This window comes from Triturus cristatus, chromosome 11 (genome assembly GCF_964204655.1).
Source record: "Triturus cristatus chromosome 11, aTriCri1.1, whole genome shotgun sequence".
NCBI classification, from domain to species: Eukaryota; Metazoa; Chordata; class Amphibia; order Caudata; family Salamandridae; genus Triturus; species Triturus cristatus.
This window is the reverse complement of record NC_140594.1, coordinates 437,343,325-437,365,219: the sequence shown is the minus strand read 5'-3', so window position 1 is coordinate 437,365,219 and position 21,895 is coordinate 437,343,325. Positions and strand designations below refer to the sequence as shown.

At 48.8% G+C, this 21,895-nt stretch overlaps 1 protein-coding gene across 2 annotated transcripts in view; it reads right to left on the bottom strand.

The window, feature by feature from the left end:
• SLC23A2 (solute carrier family 23 member 2) overlaps positions 1-21,895 on the bottom strand; it is an 833,120-nt gene that overhangs the window by 489,285 nt on the left and 321,940 nt on the right. Inside the window, exon 1 of one of the 2 annotated variants that reach the window (XM_085636369.1) lies at positions 6,134-6,668. The exons of the other annotated variant lie outside the window; for it this stretch is intronic. The gene's annotated coding sequence lies outside the window, so the exon portion shown is untranslated. Of the gene's footprint in view, positions 1-6,133; positions 6,669-21,895 lie in introns of those variants that run through there. 2 annotated transcript variants of the gene reach the window in all.

Genomic DNA, 21,895 nt, shown 5'->3' with positions numbered 1-21,895 from the left:
GTGAAGAGGGACTATATTGGACTTTGTTGTACTACAATTTTACCAAGAGTTCATGGGAAATGTAGTTTTGTTAAGGGTAATGGCTGCTGTCTTAATAAAGTGAAGAAAAAAGGCATAATCCTTGCCTCTGAGTCCTTAATAGAATTGAAAATTTCCATTACGATAGCTAGGAAATTTTTCGTTACCCAACACACTATAAGTTGCAATATAACAGGCCATGTCAACTCACATAACCAGATTATTTTAACGGCCTGTAAAACATACAGCTTTTCTAGCCATCCTATGCTTTCCCAAAAATGTTCAAACTTTTCTTTTAGAGGTTAGATCGAAGCACCTTTTCCCGTGAGGAAAGGCAAGGTTTGCCAGGCACATCACAAAGGGAATTTGAATATTTAACTACTATCCATTTCATGCATTTGGACTAACTTTTTGTCTATACTTCTGTGGAGGAAACCACCAGGGCAATCAAGAAATGTCCAAAGGGCTAGTCTGACAGACCAGTGAGTGGGACTTTTTGGGATGTTTATGGACATTTTAATAGCCAGCTGGACGGTTTTTATTGTTTTACTTGATATTACCATTAACATTGCATGCAGCAAGCTCAAAGCCATGCAGTCTTCAATTTTTTGCAAGTAATATACTGTGTGTTTACCCGTTTAGAAACGGTCCCCGTTTGCAAACAAGGGCCATTTTTTTTGCTTTCTAATTTACTGATGGAAGCCACTTTTATGATGGTACTTTGACCTATTTTCTCTCTCAGTCCAATCCTGGGGGCCATCTCCCACTAAGACCTCAGAGATCAGATTTTGAAAAAGGTAATTAAAGTCACCCACCTCACCAAGCCCACTCATCCACCCCACTAATTTCAAATTTCGTTAGCTGCGACTGCTGCCTTTTAGCCATGTCAATTGAGCTCTTAATCTGCCTCTGAAGTAAGAACCTGTGTGTCAGACATGTTGGAAAGTAAAGACGCTATATGGGGGTCACATACGCAATACAACAGGAAGCTACCTCGCTTTGTTAAAACCCTTGCTTTTACAAAACCACGATTCTGTCCTGGTGTACTATATTCCTTGAGGAAATGCCACTGCCTTGAACACTAATAAAACCATAAAAACCTAAGTCGCGGCAGATACGTTGGAACAGATTGGCCTACTGCAGGGCTTTAAGTGGGCTGGGTCCAGCAGTGGCAGTTTTTAAAAGCAGGTGCCGAGACAGGTCCCTAATGGGCTCTCCATTTTTCTACCTTTGATGTAACTTCAAAGAGACTCGTTTTTCAGTTTTATATAGTGCAAACTTGGAGCGCTTTGCATGAGCACAAGTTACATGACACAAAAGCATGTTCATTTTTTGAATCCCGATGTCAGGCTCGAACCTGTATCTCAGCTCAAAGGTCTGCTACTCTAGCCTTAGGCCACAACCTCGCCCATAAGAGCCAGCAGCATTTTCAATATTATCTACAACGAAGTGATAGTTGCTTTTGTATCTTATGCAACTTACAACCATTGTCAAAAGACAACTGACCGGCTTCCTCGAAGAGAACACCACCTTGGACTCATCCCTATCCGGATTCCGCAGCAACCACAGCACCAAAACCGCCCTCATCGCCGCCCTCGACATCAGGACCCTGCTGGACGACGGCGAAACCGCGGCCCTCATCCTCCTAGACCTCTCGGCTGCCTTCGACACCGTCTGCCACCACACCCTACGCACACGCCTCTACAACGCAGGGATGAGCGACAAAGCCCTGAACTGGATCACCTCCTTCCTCACCGACAGAACCCAGAGAGTCCGCCTCCCGCCATTCCGATCCGAAGCCACCAAGAGCACCTGCGGCATACCCCAGGGATCATCCTTCAGTCCGACCCTCTTCAACGTCTACATAACACCGCTCGCCAACATCGTCCGATCACATAACCTCAACATCATCTCATACGCCGACGACACCCAGCGGATCCTCCCCCTCGCCAAAGACCCCGCCACCGCCAAAACCAACTTCCACGATGGAATGAAGGCAGTCGCCGAATGGATGAAGAACAGTCGCCTGAAACTGAACTCGGACAAGACGGAGGTCCTCCTCCTCGGCTCCACCTCCTCCGCCTGGGACGACTCCTGGTGGCCGACCTCACTGGGAGCTGCGCCGACACCCACCAACCACGCACGCAACCTGGGGTTCATCCTGGACTCATCTCTGTCAATGACCCGGCAAGTCAACGCCGTCTCCTCCTCCTGCTTCAACACCCTCCGTATGCTTCGCAAGATCTACAGATGGAACCCCATGGGAACCAGAAGGACAGTCACCCAGGCCCTCGTCACCAGCAGGCTGGACTACGTCAACGCCCTCTACGCGGGAACCACAGCTAAACTCCAGAAGAGACTCCAACACATGCAGACGCTTCCTCACGCCTCATCCTCGACATCCCCCACCACAACCACATCACTGCCCACCTGAGGAACCTGCACTGGCTCCCTGTCAACAAGAGGATCACCTTCAAGCTCCTCATCCACGCCCACAAAGCACTCCACGACGCCGGACCAGCATACCTCAACAAACGACTCACTTTCTACACTCCCAACCGCCAGCTTCTCTCCGCTGACCTCGCCCTCGCCACCGTTACACGCATCCACCGAACGACCACCGGCGGCAGATCCTTCTCTCACCTCGCCAAGACATGGAACACCCAACGCATCCACCTACGACAGACCCAGGACCTGCTGACCTTCAGGAGACTTCTCAAGGCCTGGTTGTTCGAACAGTAGCAGCTACCCCCCCCCCCCCCACTCCCTTTAGCGCCTTGAGACCCTCTACAAATGTTTGATTGATAAAGCCAAAAGCTCCGGTTTGTTGTAGGTGTAATGTTACTTGTTGTGTTATATATCTGGATAAATAGACAGAAGCAGTAAAATACCTGTGGGATAGCACACTATGCGAGGCACAGATTTTTAGCTTGGGTGTTTTAAACCACGCACGTAATTACAGAGACCACGCCCCTATGAGAGAACCCCCTCAGTTATTTCATCCCACATAAAGTCTTGCCCTACTGGTCTATCTTACTGCCATTCAAAAATATCTTAGCTACAGGGATGTTAACCACTAGAGCTATCAACCCGGTTTCAGAGGCGGGTCCGTAGCTGAAGGGGTGAAAGGGATCTTTCCTAGAAAGGGAGGTGGAGGAGAACGATGGAATGAAACAGGGCTGCTCGGTGATGGGATGAAAAAAGGCTCCTCGGTGATGGGATGAAAGAAAGCTGCTCGGTGATGGGATGAAAGAAAGCTGCTCGGTGATGGAATCGCAGCTCCTGTGTAATGTCTCGCTGGTCGGTTTTCCCCGCAGAGGCAGCGACTTGCTTCGCATCACTGTTTCGTAATCTATCTGTTGGAAGCCACGTGCTCCTACCGACGCTCTCGGAACACAAGAGGTTAATGCAGAAGCTTGCTAGGCCTCCGCTTCTGTCTGCTGATCCAACTATACGTTCAATTTAGGTCAAAGCTGCAATCCTGAACGTTGGCGCGTTGGAAATCCAACATTTCATTAAAAGAACCCTAATCTGGCTAATGAAACAGCTTGCCAGTATCTCGGTAACACCACGTCGCAGAATAACAAGGAATCCATGCTGAATCAACCAAGCAATACTGCTACAGACACCGGGCCGAAGACTACACACTGCATAGCAACAAAAAAACGAAAAGGTTAGTGAGCAGAATGGCGACACGGATGAAAACGATAGGAAAATGACATTGAAAGCACCAACACCATACCTTGGAGAAAACTCACAGAAAACGAGAAAAGAACCGGCCGGCGACTGCATGTTCCAGACTGACTCAACACTGCTCGCCCGCTTGATGGGAAGAGGGGTGGTGGCTCGCTAGTTTCTGCTGGTCTGAATTCAGGAAGCCCGCCTGCTTCCCCATGCGGACACCACGAGAGTGGCTCTGGGTGGCGCGTGGCAGACATCCTTTCACATTCTGGCTTGTCGCGCTGCACCCTTCACAAACCCTCAATCAATGCTGGCACTGACGAGCACTCGCATGGACCCCCGATAAAAGGAAATTAACCCTACATTTTACAAACTAAAGAGTCTCCCCTTCGTATCAGTTCAAGGGTGCACTGTCTTGCAGGTTGCTGTACCTTTTATTAGATCACCAAATATTGTTCTCTTTTATTTCACTCTCCAGCAACACATTAGCTTACAGAACGATAATTGCCCTTTCCCCTATACACGTTTGATACATATTACACGTACCTTCAGCTCCTATATCCTATACGCATTATGACCCAAGTGGCTCAGGTCATTATACATTTCACGATGTCTCTTGACCCGAAAATTCCGGGCCCAGAGACACCAGACCCAGACGGTGTAGCGAGGCCTCAGGCAACTGCTGCTCCCAGCCTGCTCTCTAACTTAATAAGAGGGAGAAGCAAACGCTTCCACTCACCTACTCTTGACCAGCCAGCCGCCCCGCCCCACCCCACTGGCCTTCAAAAAGCCTCACATGTCCCCTACGATACAACTACAGCAGATAGTTACACAGCTTTCTTTCATGAACGTACATTACATTTTCCAGAGTACACCGATTCCTTCTGCATGTGCTCGTTACATAGTCGTTCTATATTACACAGATCCTTTCTGAGTATGTACCCAATATATTTAAATTGTAGATGTGAGGTCCCTTTCTGCTGGTATTGATATTCCATATTACAAGGCCTCCTCCAAGTATGTTCAGTCGATCATACGGATTAGATAGGCCTGCCCCATGTCTGTTTAATAAATACTGCTATTTAGGAATACCCAGGCACATTTCTCTATACACACCAGTCACAGATTACAGAAGTCCAATGCTATACAAGAAAATGGGATACATATTTAACAGTTCTATTTCAAGTATACTTACTTATTAAATATTTATATTCTAAATTACGTTGCTTCTGTGCATGTACTTACACAGGTCTCTTCTAGGTAAATTAATTTGACACTATAGATTAGATTGGCCATGTCTGCGTGTCTTTAACACAGATATTAAAGATAACGCAAACCCATTTCCTATGTACATTAGAAGGATTAGAGACACCATTACTGTACAGGTATATTAGATAATGACTACACACGCTTCTTCAATGTACTAAACATTTTAAATTACATATGATTATTCTATGGACAAACTGGATATTGATTTATTGCTCTTGTCTTTTGTAAGTACGTTACACTGATGCACATTACAAGGATCTACATTTGATATAGATTGCACTGGCACTTAGTGAATGTTCAACAGAAACCCTTTTTGGTTATCTTCGTTAGATACTGTAGATTAACAGTTCCATTAACATTCAAATATATGCAATAGAGATTAGAGGTCTTCACATTTGCTCTTTAACTATTAGAATGCCGTTCTGGGTATGTATATTACATTTTGATATTATGAATCAGACACTAAATGTACATTAGACATACATTACATCTCTAATGTTCAGGTGAACTAAATAAAGATCATGGCCTCTCCTATGTACGTGAATCAGCTATATTGTAGATCACAAATGTCCCTTTAGAGTATAAATTAATTACCGTCATGGGATATTACAGAACACACGGGTCCATGTGGGGTATTGTATAATAAATGTCGCTATTACAGGTTACAGAGAACCTTTCTATATCTCTACAGTAGATGTAGATTAGACAGGTATCTGTATCCCATGTTTATTACATGTCGAGATTATAGATTAAACACGCACTTTTGGCCACAGCAAATTAGACTTTATAAATTATAAGTGTACTACACAAGTTAATATGATAAACACCAGGCAGGCGTGTTTAAGATTTTCAGGTTACACAGGTACCTCCTGTTTATGTACAGTACACAGTATACAGGTTCCAGATGTACAAGTGCATCACAAATGGGTCACAGAGGTCAGTTCCGAGTAAACATTGACATTACAAACTGCAGCTTTTTCCGCTCCAATACATTTACATACACATTACAATGGAGCCTTGGAAAACACTCCCAACGTACATTACATTCTTGACATTTTTACTGATTCAATAACTACCATCATATTTTGCAACAAACAGAAGTCTTCAAAATCCCATTCACCGCTATGCCCTCTGCCCCTTCAACCCGCCAAACAGGACTTCTTACCGTTGGGCAGCAGGTTTATGAGCACGCCTGGAGCCCGGGATGCAGCGCGCCTCCCACAGGGTCTCTACGGCGGGAGCACGGGCGTAAACTGCTCTTCTTAGGTGTAGAGACGGCTTGGGCGCACTCCAGGTGGGAAAAGGAACCGGGCGCAGAATCCTTCCGGAGGAAACGTAGGGGTGCAGTCTCAGGAGCCCTGCAGAAGCTCGCTATACGAGGTAAACCGAGATGGCAGCCTCTGGGCTCCCTGCATGCAGTCGCACACTAGCAAAGTCCCTCAGACCAGCACGCCGTCGTTGCTCTCGAGGTACCGGGCATGCATTCAGTCGCTGCTGGTGTCAGAAAAAGCCCGACATGCCGCCTCTCCAGCAGCCCGCTATCAGAAGGAGTCGGGGTGCTCCGTCTCCCTGCAGAGATGGCAGAAGGCGGTCTCTCTAGAAATCCCACCACCACAGGGAGCCTGGGAGCGGGTACCGTGTGTGCACCAAGGAGCCCAGGACGCCGCTGCCTCAGCTTCATTTATACAATAACCGAAGCTGGGCTCCGTCCAGGAAGCAGCAGCAGCAGCAGACCTTGCGTAAGTACCCACCGACGGCCAATCAACAGAGGCCCCGCTCTACGTTACACAAGGCCAAGTTGGACTAGAGCGCCCCCGGTGGGCAAACCGAGGCTGCGGCTGCCTAGTGACATAACCGCATGTATTAAGCGCGCTTCGCGGGAGACATAGCTCTTATATATGACATCCATGCCAACGTTTGGAAACTATTGCTGTACTAAGGCTTTTTGTTATGAAGTGCTAACATTACGAAAGTGGCAGCGTTTCACATCACGAGTGCTTCCTGAACAATAAGTGCTCTATTAGAAGCACTACTATTTCTTTCCAGGACCTGCATTCGTCTACAAGTAAATCGAACACACACACCCATGCTGTTCTATGTGCCTAAACGCTTCCCTACTATGGGAGGAGCAATTTCACAGTTGCGCTGCACCTATATGGAGCTTGCACTGTTAAAAGCAGCACGTTGCCTATTCAGTGTCTGATGGACTGTACCGGAGCCGCTCCCTGTGCAAGGAAGCAGCCAAATACCGTCTTCCCCCTTTCTAAACCAAATTTGAAATGGTTGACCAAGCAAACTAGTCCAGTAGTCTCCAGTATGGTCTGATGGGTTGTCCACTCTTGAGGAGATCTTTGAAACCAGATTGTGCATTTCACGGCTCAATTTGAAAGCAATATTCCAAAAAGCTACAGCTTTTGATTGCAGTTCTGTGATGATGAAGCTCATGAAATTCTCTAAAACATTAACGCTGCGTACTGAAGCTGCTTCTCTAGAGACATGTGGGGGTGCTGAATTCCTACTGTCTGAACCCAGTGCATTGGTGGGGACAAGGAAAACAAGTGTTCATGTTTATTTTGTCTTACTAAGAAAAATATTGTCTTTGTAACCCTTACGTTTGTCAAACTTGAATATATGGTTTATTAATGCAACATCTTTATTATTAGGGTGAGCACTCTAAGAAACTGCTGTGAGTTCAGAGGGCATAACCCGCTTAATAGGGGGTATCTGCAATGCACAGTAACACCATAAATTCCGTATAAAGAGCATTGCCAATTATACATTGATGCAACTATGAGTAGACAGACATTGGTGCTATGTTCCGGAGTACAATAAGAGCGTCCTTGCATATTTGCCATGCATAGCTAAGGTTGTCGGGTTATCTGAGGCGGTGCACCATGAACTGGGAGATAACGAGGGGTGGAGGATGTGCCAAGTATGAATATAGGAGGATGCAGGGGGACAGGGGTCAGTCAAGCGCCTATGCTAAGCTCCAGCTAATATCACACTGCTCGAGCGAGGGCAGCTATGAGCCAAGTTTGTGCCGCAGTAGTATAAACGCCTCGCAATGCACTGCTTATGACCTCACTCATGACATGGTCAGTGACATCACTGATGGCATCATCCAGTGAGTGTGAGTATTTTCCAGGAATTTATGATTGTTAAACATTTACTAAGCTACTGCAAAAATTAAATTAGTATACTAGGTGTACTAATGAGTGATACTTCTTTTAACATTTGTTATGTAAGTGGCTGTGCATGTATCAGTGTGTGCGTGGCTGTATGGATGTATAAGTGGGTGCATGAGTAGCTGACGGAGTGGCTGTGTGAGTGGCTGTATGGGTATGTGAGTGGGTGTGTGACTGGCTGTATGAGTGACTGGGATGTACGTGGGTATATGGGTAAGTGAGTAGCTGTTTGGATGTTTGGGAGTGTGTCTGTGTGAATGACTGTATGGGTGAGTGAGCATGTATGGAAGTGCTTGGATGGATGGGTATTTAAGTGGTTGTGTGAGTGCTTGTACGGGTGAATGAGTGGCTGTGTTGAGAGGCTGTATGGGTGTGTGAGAGGCTATGGGCGACCAAGTGTATGGGCGACCAAGTGTATGGGCGACCAAGTGTATGGGCGACCAAGTGTATGGGCGACCAAGTGTATGGGCGACCAAGTGTATGGGCGACCAAGTGTATGGGCGACCAAGTGTATGGGCGACCAAGTGTATGGGCGACCAAGTGTATGGGCGACCAAGTGTATGGGCGACTAAGTGTATGGGTGACTAAGTGTGTGAGTAGCTGTATGGGTGAGTATGTGGCTTTGTTAGTGTCTGTATGGGTGAGTGACTGGTTCTATGAGTGGGTGAGTGGCTCTATGGGTGAGGAAATGGCTGCGAGTGGTTGTGTGAGTGGGTGGGTGTGCAAGTGGCTCTATGGAGGAGCATCAGCGAAAAGATTGCCCACCATGTGTAAAGAGCGTTCGGGCCAGCACCTCAGGACTGCAGCAAAATACGAGCCAGGAAGGCACGGCACGCCCTTTAGTGGGAGCTCTGTGGCGTACGGAGCAATGTGTCATGTGAGAAAGTGGACTTTGGCCATGCATTTCCGATCTATCTTCATCTGGAAAAACCACTGGGATAGTAGTGTTCTCCTGAGAAGTAGGACGCCTCTGATCAAGGTTGGTGTGAGGGGACCAGTCCACGAAATGTCTCACCAGTCCTCTGACATGTCTCACCCAGATTACACCCCGCTAGTCAGCATGACATCCGCTGCAGTCGGGCTGACAGGAAGTACGCCTCAAAGGAGGGGGTGCCCATTAAACCCTTGCAGTGTGGCAGCTGCAAGCTTCAGTGCAATCCAGTGGGGTTTGTCGCCTGAAGAGGGTGTTGAGTTCTTGAAAGAAGGGATGGGGATGAATGGCAGGGAGGTGAGCAAAGTAATACAGGAGCTGGGGAAGGATAACCACTTTCAATAGAGCTATCCTTACTGTCACAGCCAACGGGAGTGATTTCCAAAACCATTTTCTCGGTTTCAGTGAGGATAAGGCTTTTTTCAAGTGGTTGTCTAATAAATAAGCCTGGTAGTGATGAGGTGTACCCCTGGGTATGGGACCGTGGTGCGAGTGAGTGGAGTATAGAGCCCCCAAACTGCAACATCCACAGGAGAATGCCAGGGCACAGCGGATATACACTGGATTTGGCCCAGTAAATGCAGAGGCCTGCAGCAAGCACAAATGCGTCTGGTATGATGTTTAGGGACGCTAGATTGGAATGAGCTTCGCAGAGGTAGAGAAGCATAACACCTGCGTATAGGGACACTGCTTGTATACCATCGTCCAAGGGAATTTCACCATTTTGCCCTTCCGCACAATGACGGATGGTGAACAGTTCCGTTGCGATCCCGAAGATCATGCAGGACAGGAGGCATTCCTGTCTGGTTCCCCGGTCTACTGAGAAGGGCGGTGAGATGAGCCGTCCCAGGCGCACCCTCGTAATGGATTTTGTAAAAAGTAATTTTGTGTTGTTCAGGAGGTGGTTGCCCACCCCAATGCAGGCCAGTACTTGGAAGAGGTAGTCCCACTGGAGCGTGACGAATGCCTTTGAGATGTAAGGTCAGACAGGCTGCTGTTTTGGAGCGTGATCCTGCATGTGGAAGAGGCATCTGATGTTGTGAGAAGTGCTGCAGCTGGAACAAAGCCAGTTTGGTCAGGGCGGGTGACCTCAGGCTGAATCAGGGCGTATCTTCTTGTATCTTTCCAAATATCTTATAATCCGCATCCAAGATTGCAATCAGCCGATAACAGGACAAACCGGCAGGACCCCTGTCAGGGTTCGGGGGAGACACCAAGAGGGATTCGCAATGAGAAGGAGGTAATTCCCCAGTGTTCAAGGCCTCACTGAACATTTCAAATAAATGGGGAGCGAGGCTCTTGGCAAAAGTGCTGTAATATTCAATCGGCAGGCCATCCAGGCCTGGGGTTTTATTTTTAGCCAAGTCTTTGATGGCTTGCTTCACGTCAGCAACCAAAATCGGAACGTATAGGCGCTCATGGGCTGCCACAGAGATTCGAGGAAGGGCAAGTCCCGTTAGGAGCCCAGAATCATAAATGGTGGAGTAGTAACTGAAGAACGTGCTCAGAAGGTCGTATTGAGCCCAGAGGGTGCCTCAGGTGGGAGAGGTTATTTCTAGTATTGGGCTCGAATAAACCTCTTGGCTGTCAGTCAAGCGAGAAGGCGACTGGACTGGTTTCCTTTGCGGTGTGTCCCAGCTGTGTAGGCAGTAAAGTTAAAGCATCGCTTTAGCTCCAAAAGAGCAGTATGCTGTACCTTGGCTTAAGCTAGCGCCTGTCTCCTAGAAGTACTGCATCCTGCCTCCCTTTCCAGTGAGGGCAAGAACCGTTGAGCTGCCTCGAGCTACTAGTCTAGATTTCTGCACACCCCTGTTACTTCCTACAGGCAAATGCCTCTCATGACCAACTTTAAAGCGTCCCATTCGACTGCTCTGGAGGATTCAGAGGTGTGGTTTTCGGTGGAAAACTGATGATGTGAGATTAGTCGCGGAAGGTTGGATCCTCCAAGCAGTCCCTGAGGAGGAGTCATGTGTGTGCCGGGTAGAGCGGGATAGCCACTGCACATCTATTACATGTGTATAATGATCTGGCACCGCCCACCCAAGGTAATCTGTACGTTGTACTAAACTGTTTCCGGGCTGGAAAATCCCTTCCATCAGTTCAGCAGTGGAAGATCATGAAGCCCTTCTGATACTAAAAATATCAGTAGTGTCAACTAACATGATATTACGGTTCTTATGGAGGGAGAGATTAGGAGAAGCAATCACAAATATTTTGTTTTCCTTTTCAGATCTCCTTCCCCGCAGTTCCTTCCCAACACCCATTACCTCACCTGGCCACTCCAATTGTCTGCGCCATAAAAGCATTCAGACTTGTAGGTGGGAACATTCTGGCAACAAGCATGTCCTGAGGAATCACAGTCTGACACCGGAAAAATGGATGTAACAATCACGTTATATTTCTAGATTACACAAGGCTAGTACAGCACCAGCGTCAATCATTTCAGGCAGCAAAACAGCCTATCCAGGAGTTAAATATCAGATATATGCTTCAATATGCGGCCATACTCAAAGTGATGTATGTTATGTTATGTTATCCGGATTTATAAAGCGCACAGCTGCCCCAGCAAAGGGGCGTCCCGGCGCTATAAAGGACAAAGTACCGGACACAAGTAATACCAAAGACAAGAACACAGCAGCACTAAGAATCCAGAGGAAAAAGGAAGGTTTTAACAGCCTTCTTAAAGGCAAAAAGTTCGTTAATTGCACGGACATGGACAGGAAGAGAGTTCCAGAGCCCGGCAGCAAGTACTCTAAAGGAGCGGCCGCCGGACCTAGCTCTCTTAAAGCGCGGGACTGTGACCAAGTGAAGACCCGAGGATCTTAGAGAGCGCGAGGGAACATAAGGCAGAATAAAGTGCTCCAGAATCTGAGGAGAAGAGTGCTTCAGAATTTTAAACACAAGGCACAGAGATTTAAACTTAATCCTCTGAGCGACAGGGAGCCAATGAAGTTTGACAATGTTATTTTTGGCCGAGCAAAATCGCGGTAAGCCCACCAGAGCCCTGGCGGCAGCATTTTGAACGTGTTGATGTCTAGAAAGTTCGGCAAAATTAGCCCCCAACAAAAGAGAACTCGCATAGTCCGACCTAGACAAAATCGTAGCTTGAACAATAAGCGGTCTGGTTGGAGCATCAAAGAATTTAAAGATAGGTCTGAGCCTATGTAGAATCCCAAAACACGTGGCAGCGGTTTTCTTAGTATGACAGGCAAAACTGAGTTTGTAGTCCAACCAGACCCCAAGGTTCTTAACCTCGGTGACAGGAAGAGGAGTTGAACCAAGCTCGGGTGGCCACCAATGATCACCCCAGAGATGACTGCTTGCCGACAATGAGCACTTAGTTTTTTTTAGCGTTCAATTGCAGGCAATTATCTGTCATCCAACGGGCCACTGAGCTCAGTCCCTCACGGAACTCAGCAGCCTTGAGGTCAGACGCCCCACTTAATGCAACCGCCAGCTGCGTGTCGTCAGCATAGGACACCATAGTCAGGTTCCAACGCTTGGCGACAGCAGCCAGCGGCTGCACATAGAGATTGAAAAGTGTGGGGCTCAGAGCTGACCCTTGCGGCACACCCTGAGTGATAGGATAGGGTTTAGACTGAAAAGGAGGTGTAACAACCCTAAACGTGCGACCAGATAAAAACGATCGAAACCACTCGAGTGCCACATTATCGACACCAGCCTCACCCAGACGCTGTATTAGAATGGCGTGGGAGACGGTGTCGAAGGCGGCACTGAGATCGAGAAGCACCAGTGCCGCCGTTTGACCCGAGTCAACCAGAGTACGCAGGTGCTCAACCATAAAGAGCAACGCAGTCTCAGTACTGTGGCCGGGTCGAAAGCCATTCTGCGAGGGATCCAAAATGTGAGCGCAATGAAGATGATTAGATAGAATGGCATTAACATGAACCTCAGTCAGTTTTGCGACCCATGGGAGCAGAGATATAGGGCGATAGTTCTCCAGCTTTAATGGATCCAGGGCAGGTTTTTTTAAAATAGGCATCACCTGAGCTTGTTTCCAGCTAGCAGGGACAGAACCAGACGTCAAAGATAGATTGACAAGATCACGCAGAGGAGGAAGACAAAGTAACGCTGAATCTCTAAATTGGGCAGGCCGAAGAGGATCACTAGGAGAGCCAGATTTGACTTTCGCCACAATTTGATTAAACTCCTCCATCGAAAGCTCTGGGAAAGAGCACAAAGACATAGTAGTCATTGGGCAAGGTTCCAACTTCCCCACAGAGACGGATGGAACAGAAAAGGAACGATAAATGGCCTCAACCTTTTCCACAAAAAAGGCAGCCAGGTCCTCACAGTGCGAGGCAGAACAGATCTCAGCGAGTGGAGCTCTACTGGCTGTAAGATCCTTAAGCACCTTAAATACTAATTTAGTAGGATTGGTGCTGGTGTTGAATTCGCGAGAATAGTAGGCAGCCCGATCTTTGTTAACCGCTCTATATTTCTTCGTCCTGGCACGGTAGATCGCTTTCATGCCTGGCAAATAAGACTTACGCCAGGCTCTTTCAGCTTGTTTGCATGCTTTCCTAAGGAGCCGAAGCGAATCGTCATACCAAGGACTAGGATCAGCACAACGGCGTTTACTCTCCGCAATTGGGATCAGGCAGTCCAAGGCTCCAGTCAGCCAATTGCAAAACAGGTCATATCCTGACTCAACATCCAAAAAAGGGCCCGTATCAGTCTCAGATGTTGGTTTTTGACTCCCAGAGGATGTATTTAAATGGACAAATGAAAGGATCCAGATCAAACCACATACACCACCACGCCAAGACTGAATCATCACAGAGCGACAGGCAAAACAATAACAGAAAAATACCGGCCTTTCTTCGTCATCGAGCTCGATAGTCATGGCCGAACACCAGGAAGACGGGAGACACGCAGGTGTCTACAGGGGATCTCAGTCTTCCCAGACATCTGAGACTTTACGCAGTTGTACAGTTCTTCCCGGATGGTTCCTGAACTAACGATACAGGGGTTCCTAGACAGCCTTTCGTTTAAGGCTCTGACACTGGTACAGCGGATGGAGCTGGATGGCACGCTCATGCTGGAAAAGGTTAGAGGCACAATGAGGGCCCTGCCTTCTGAAAAGGTGCCGGGGCCTGACACGTTCCCCCATGAATTCGACAAATCATATGCTGACCGCCTAAGCCCACAATTGCTCAAAGTAGACATGGAACGCTGGAAAGCTTCTCCCTCCCAACCTCAATGACGGAAGCTACATTGATCACACTTCCTAAGCAGGGTTGAGATCCCACCTCTACGGGCGCATATCGCCCACTGACGTTATAGAATGGAGACTACAAAATGTTGGTGGGCATATTAACAAGCAGATTGGCCCCGGTCATCCCACAATTAGTTCATCGAGACCAATATGGGTTCATGCCTGCTCTGAACACATCACTTAACATTCATCGGCTGTTCCGAGTGATGCGCTGTGCCGCAGCAGACTGGCATACAGCATGTTGCGTCGTGTTACACCTGGAGAAGGCGTTCAATACGGTCGAATGGCCTTATCTGTTTGCCATGCTGCCTCGCTTTGGGTTTGGACCATACATACTGAGCCTCATTAGGCTGCTATACAGAACTCCTACAGTTCGGGTGTATCTGCAGCTTTACCTGAGGCCAAGTCAAAAAGAGCTAGTTCGACTTCTGTAATGTTAAATTCTTTTTCTAGTTCATTTCTAGTTGGATCCTCTAATCCGTTTTCGTGCATAATCTTCTTACTGCGCTAACCTATCCTAAGAAATTGGCAATTGTTAATTGTAGTGCACACAAGAAAGTGACTGATAAAATAGGAGCAGGGAATGCCTTTGTGGATCACACAGCCCGTGAGACCGCAATGCAGCGAAGCATCACATCTATGTATGTGGTTAAGTCACAAGCTGAACTTGGTATGATGCCAAGCAGGAAGTGCTGGACATGCAACAATCTGCCTCTGCTGACGAACTAGACCAATGGTTTAAGGAGGGAACACTGGATGATGAGGGCTGCTGGAGGAATAAAGATATGACCAAATGGAGGTTACCAACAGCATACTTTGTACCCCTCGATTCACATGGCATATGAGCCGGCACATGTTGGTGCATCCTCAATGGCAAAACAACTCATGCAAGTTTGGGATCATCCTGATATTGCCGGCACTGCTACAAAGATAGTCCAGTCTTGTTTGGTCTGTCTCCAGTATAATCCAGGAAAGGGAACGCAAACTCCAACAGGAGGGTTTGCGACAGCATCTGCACCTTTTGAGGTCCTGCAAATGAACTACATTCAGTATGAGCGCTGTAATAATTTGAAATATGTCCTATAGTGATTGTGCCATCAGTAAGTGGATGGAGGCATATGCTACAAAGGATTATACAGCTCTCACGACAGCGAAAGTTCTCTTAAAGGAGTTATTTCCCCGCTTTGGCGTTTGTTTGGTCCAATGGAGTGACAATGGACCTCATTTTATTGGGCAAGTTGTAGAATATGTCATGAACGGGTTGGGGATTAAGCAGAAATTTCATGCTGCTTTTCACCCACAGTCAGCAGGCCTGGTGGAGCGTTACAACTCCACCCTGAAACTGAAATTGGCTCAAATACAGGCTTCCACGTCTCTGAAATGGCCTGATGCACTGCCCCTAGCCTTGCTTTCTATCAGAACGATACCACAAACACGATCTGGCCGTACGCCACATGAGGTCGTCTTTGGAAAGGCCCATGAATATTTGGGGGGTCCCTAAGCCTCGCCCTATACATGATGTTCCCCACATGTTGATGAGTGACTATTTGTCCCAGTTAACTGACCGCTTGTCTTCTATTTATCAGCAGGTGTGGGAAGCTCTTCCAGACAGGTCACAGGGTGATGGTCATGATCTGCGGCCTGGAGATTTTGTCCTCACAAAATAGTTTCAACTGACTAGTTGCTTGGCACCTCGCTGGCGTGGCCCAGAGCAGGTCCTCCTTGCTACCAGAACTGCAGTCCGAGTGACCAACAGGAAGAACTGGGTCCACGCCATCCACTGCCGAAAGATTCCACATACCTTCGTGAGCCCTGCTGTGATAACAGATCATCGCAACATTTTGGTCACCGAGAGAGGATGAGCTGCGTCACCTGAAGGGCCTGAGGAAGTCTTCCCAGACCATATGATTCCCAGCGCATCTAGATATCTTCTTCGATCCAGGAAGAAAGACACTTCATTGCAGAAAAAGATTGTTTGAGCCACTGGGTGGTTAAAGACCGACTAAAAAGGGGGGTAGCCTTTTAGTGACTACTCGTCTCAACGTTAGTGAAGAGACCAATACCTGCCCAGGACCTTAGGGCATCATCTATTTTGTTGCTTGTCGACGAGATGAACATGCCTGACGAGAAGAAATCAAGAGCTGCAAAGATCTGTAGCGGCTGCACAATGTTTATTACTGGATTGACTTTGACTGCTGTCATCATTGCTACGATAATGTGGGTTGTGGAGGAAGTAACTCCGTCTCGAAACGTACTGCCTGCTACTACTCCTGTCCCCAGTTGGACCGCTCTAAGGGTCCCATGAGGCAGCCTTCGGCTGCTGCCAGGGCGATTGCTGATGTGTCTATTCAGTTGCAGGGTGTTGATGTGTGGAGGGCCCGCTCGAGGGATAAGGGTGGATTCACACACTACTCAGCCCCACACAACATACACACACGTATTGACTACTGGCTCATCTCGCAAACCTTGTTGCCCATAGTGCAGGGTTGTGAGGTGCTGGTGCGGACGTTCTCGGACCACTCACCTATCCTGTTGACTATCTGTTTCTCCGCGCGGGCCTCCCCCTTCCTGTGGAGGTCCCCTCCCCCCCCCTCCCAATTCGTTGCTAGATGCGATCTTTAAGGTAGAGCTCAGTGATGCCATTTCGGAATTCTTTGCGCTAAATATTGGCTCAGTAAACTGTTATGCCACAGTTTGGGAATCTTTTGGTCTACATTAGAGGTATAGCCATCAGCAAACACGCGGGGGTACTCTGTTCCATCCGTGGTAGACTGGTGCTGTTGGAAGCCCGGATTGCCACTGTAGAGGACGAGCTAGCTCGGGGTCCACGCCACAACTGCAGGACCTCCTGAAATCCGCGATGGCTGAGTTTAACAATGAGGCGGATACCGAAGTTAAGCACATGGGAAAATATGCCACGACTCGTGTTTACGGAGAGGCGGATCGCCCGGGGTCGGTCCTGGCAGCCATGGCAAGGCGCAGGGTGGGCTCCAGATGTGTCCCCGTTCTGGCTTCGGCTTCAGGCTCCACTGTGACTGATCCGGTGGTCGTTGCTGAACAGTTCTGACACTACTATCAGGAGCTTTATAGCTCTAAGGATTCCCCTAGTAACGCGGACATTCTGCAATATCTGGAATATATCGAACTACCTTGGTTACAAAACTGGCATAGGGAGTTCTTAATGCGTCCTATAAAGCTACAGGAGATCCGTCTAGCATTGAACTCTATGCGGGAAGGTAGCGCGCCTGGACACGACGGGCTCACAGTTGCGTTTTATAAAGCCTTTAGCGATTTATTGATTCCCCAGTTAGCCACGTTGTTTCCGGAAATTGGTTCTGCTGGGATCATTCCACAGACTATGCGGGAAGCCTTGATCGTTACCTTACTTAAGCCAGATAAGGACCCGCACTTCTGTTCCTCTTATCGTCCGCTTTCTTTGTTGAATGTGGATACTAAGATATTTGCGAAGATCCTTGCAAACCGTCTCTCCCCACTGATGCCTCAGTTGATTGGGCCTGAACAGGCTGGTTTTATTACAGGTCGCACACTTACACAGAATATCCGCACGGTGTCCGGAGCTTTGCAACACACCCGACCGCATATCCCGGCAGTGGCAGTCTTCTTAGACGCCGAAAAGGCGTTTGATTCTATCGAATGGTCGTTCCTCTATGCAGTCCTGCGACGTGCGGGGGTCGGTGATGTTTTTTCAAAACTGTTTGAAATCCTCTATAATAAGCTGGGAGCTCGAGTCGGTGTGGGTGATACGGTTTCTGACCCTATTGTCATCTCTAGAGGCACCTGGCAGGGGTGTCCCCTCTCCCTGCTTCTATATGCGCTGGCTACCGAACCCTTGAGAGAATATCAAGGGCATAGAGGCCTTCGCTTCCCCGATTACAATTTGATTGTTTCAGCCTATGCGGATGGTACACTTCTGTACCTCAAACACCCGGCAGTTCATCTCCCTACGGTTATTCGGGAGGTGTTGCCTTATGGGGGATTATCGGGACTGAGCATCAATTGGGAAAAGTCCCTGATTTTCCCACTGACTCCCTCTACTGGTCCGGTGGAGCTTGAATTCCCTTTGCAATGGACCACCGACCCAGTCCGTTATCTTGGTATTACCGCTGACGAGGTAATACAGGCGAACTATGGTAGAGTGATATCTAAATTGAGTGAGGATGTGGACCGCTGGATTCACCTCCCGTCATCCCTAGTGGGTAGAGTTTCCCTGATGAAGATGGTGGTACTGCCTCGCCTTCCGTTTTTATGAGATATATATATATATATATATATATATATATACATACATATATATATATGGCTTGTGGGGAGAGATATATATATATATATGGCTTGTGGGGAGATATATATATATATATGGCTTGTGGGGAGATATATATAGATATATGGCTTGTGGGGAGATATATATAGATATATGGCTTGTGGGGAGATATATATATATATGGCTTGTGGGGAGATATATATATATATATATATATATATATGGCTTGTGGGGAGATATATATATATGGCTTGTGGGGAGATATATATAGATATATATCCCCACAAGCCCGGAACAGAAAAGCAACAGCAGTCCACCCCAGACTACACTGTCAAGGAGGACCATAGCCCCTGAAATGAGCAGGAGGCCAAAAAACAGGCAAAGAATCCCCAACACAGAAGACCGCAAGGGGACCAGAAACTCCAAACAGAGGGAAAAAAGAGCAAAAGAAGGCAGAAACCAACCATCCCTGTGTCAATAGAAAAAAAAGGAGGAATGGAACAATCAAGCAGAACCGGACAGCCTGACCAGAAGAAAGCGAGAAGAACACCCACAGAAGACAAGCCACCCAGAGGGAGGCGAGGGCAGAAAACCAAGCTGAGGGTCCTCGCAGAACTGGGAGGAAGGGCGGGTCGTGAAGGAATCTGCAGCTACAATCGTCTCTTCCAGATACATCGTTACCGGAAGTAAGTAACTTGTACATCTGATAGAGACTACTAGCCGCAGATTCCTTAACGAAGAATAGATACCCTAGCCATAACCAGAAGGGAGGAGGGCCTGCGAGAGAGCCTCCCCAACAGGAGAGAGACAGGGCCCCAGCAGGTGACATGTCACAGGAACAAGAAGGGAAGGCCAGGAGAGCCCACGCCTAATAAAGGGAGGGCCGCCCAACAACCCGCAGGTGCAGACAGCGCCCAAAGGACCACAAGGATGGGAGACAGCCGAACCCACCTCAGCCGCAAGCAGCGGCAAGGCAGGAACCGCTCCCCCGCAAATAGCGCAGGCGTAAAAAGAAAAAACACAGAGGCACAAAGCCCCAGCGGAAACAGAGGCAGGGGCACAAGGGAACACAGTAAGGGCCACGACGGTGGACCAGAACAAGCAGGCAGGCGCAGGCATGCGCAGCCAGCAGCAGGCAACACCACGAAGCAGCACACCAGACCAAGCCAGGCGCAAGCCGAAGACAGAGGTCAGGGAAGGGCTAGGACACATCCTAAGGGAAGGGCCGGTGCCGAAACACACACCAACCCACAAAAGAAGTGGGAATAAGCAGAAGAAAAGGAGAGAGGACGGAGGACGGACCCAGACCGTCAACCAGAACACAGCTGCCAAAGAAAGCCAGTCCCTCTGGAATACCAGAGAGAGGACTAGGCCGAAACACCAGACAGAAGGGCGGAAGCACCACAACACCACGCCGCAGACAGCAGGCCAAACTGGGCGAGCGACATAGCGAACCTGAAGAAGGACAGACCTGGGCGCAACACAAGCTGCGCCAAGACCAAAGCAAGAAGACCGCACCAGCAATATACCGTAACACCAAAGAGAGTAAGGAACCCGAATAGGGTGACCACACCACCCCAGCACATGACAGAGCTATGTAATAGCTACAAGTACCCCACTGTCACCGCTCAGGACTTGCAAGGAGGGTTGGCCTGAGCAATAATGTGGACTCGAGGGATATTGAGTTTTACGTCCTTTATTTTTATATATAGCAACACCAGGTTGGGTACGGAGACCATCGCCGTTCCTCTTCTCGTCAGAGTTCCCCGGCTCGTCTCCTAGTTCAACAGGCTCAGCCCCCAAAAAGAAAGAGGAGAAGGGGATTTAGTCGGGTGATCTCCGGTTCATTTATCAAACAGGGAAAGGGAGTGTGGGTATTGTAACCATACACCGGCCGTCACCATGTGGAAACCAAAGGACATAGGAAGGGCGGAAGGACACTGCGCCACAATGTGACCACCCACTAGCAGCTATCCGTTCCCTCCCGTGGGATGTAGAATTCCACGGAGCTTCCTCCGTACCTGTTGTAGCCACACTTCTCCTGAAGTGTGGCGGGGCGATAAGTGTTGTCGTTGGCCTCCTGGCTTTCCCTCCACCGGGCTCCCACCGCACTCCTTGCCAAGCGACACCTCCTCTGGCCGATAACCAATTCTCTTCTCTGCTTCTTCTTCTTCTTTCTCCTTCTCCGCGTCTTCTTTCTTCTCCGTTTCCGCTTCTCCGACTGCTCTCCAGGCTTTCGCACCGGCGTCTTCTGTATCCACCCTTTTCACCATCAGCGATGCGTGGGATAGGCTGGCGAAGGCTGACGTCACAGGGGCGAACTCCACCTCCGACGGGTCCGGATCGTCTTTAAAGGGGCTGTCCCATCCCTGTGGACGAGAACGACAATCACCTTCTGGTATGGGTCCGACTGTCCTGTCGACCCCGTGACACCCACATAGGGTATGCTATGTCCCAAGAAAACATGGGAACACCTCTTAGGAAAAAAATCCGCAGCCGAGGACAAACAGAAAAGCCTGCGAGCAAACCGCAGATGGCTTGCCAAGCAGCCAAGAAGACACAAAAGACCCAATACCAGGACCTATGCAGGATTATCAACAGCCAAAACCACAAGCAAAAAAGGGGGGCCAAAGGGGAGCCAACAGCACCGAAGGCCCAACCGAAGGACCCAGAAGGCACACCAACCACACAGAACACACAACCGGGGCTACTTGTTACTAGACCCCAGAAAACAACGGAAGAACACCTCCCAGAACACAGACAGACCTCCAGGTTCACGGAGGAGGAGGAGGACGAAGCCCTGCAAGGAACCTCTGAATGGCAGAATCCGCAGGGGCGTGAAACAAAAGAGTGCCATCGAAGGGGAGGTCAACCAGACGCTCCCCAACATTCTCAGGGAAAACACTATCCTGCAGCCAAGCATGGCGACGGAGGGCCACTGAAGAAGCCATGGTGCGACCAAGCGCCTCAAACATCCAGAGCGGAGTGAAAAATAAAAGCCGCCAGCTCCCGGCCATCACACACACATGGTGCCGCAGATCAGCACAGGCACCCTCCTGAGAAGCGCAAGACAGAAGGGACTCCGCCGAATCCCACAAGCAAGAAGTGGCTCTGGCCAAAACACAAACCGTGTTGAGTGCCCGCAAGGCAGCAGTGGAGGAGGCGAAGATGTTGCGCCCCCAGGAATCTAACCAGCGGGCCTCCCGTGACGAAGGAGACAACACCGATGGCAAAGAGGGAAAGACAGTCTGCAGAAGAGGGCCCCTGGTAGAAGGGTGGAAGGAAAGGCA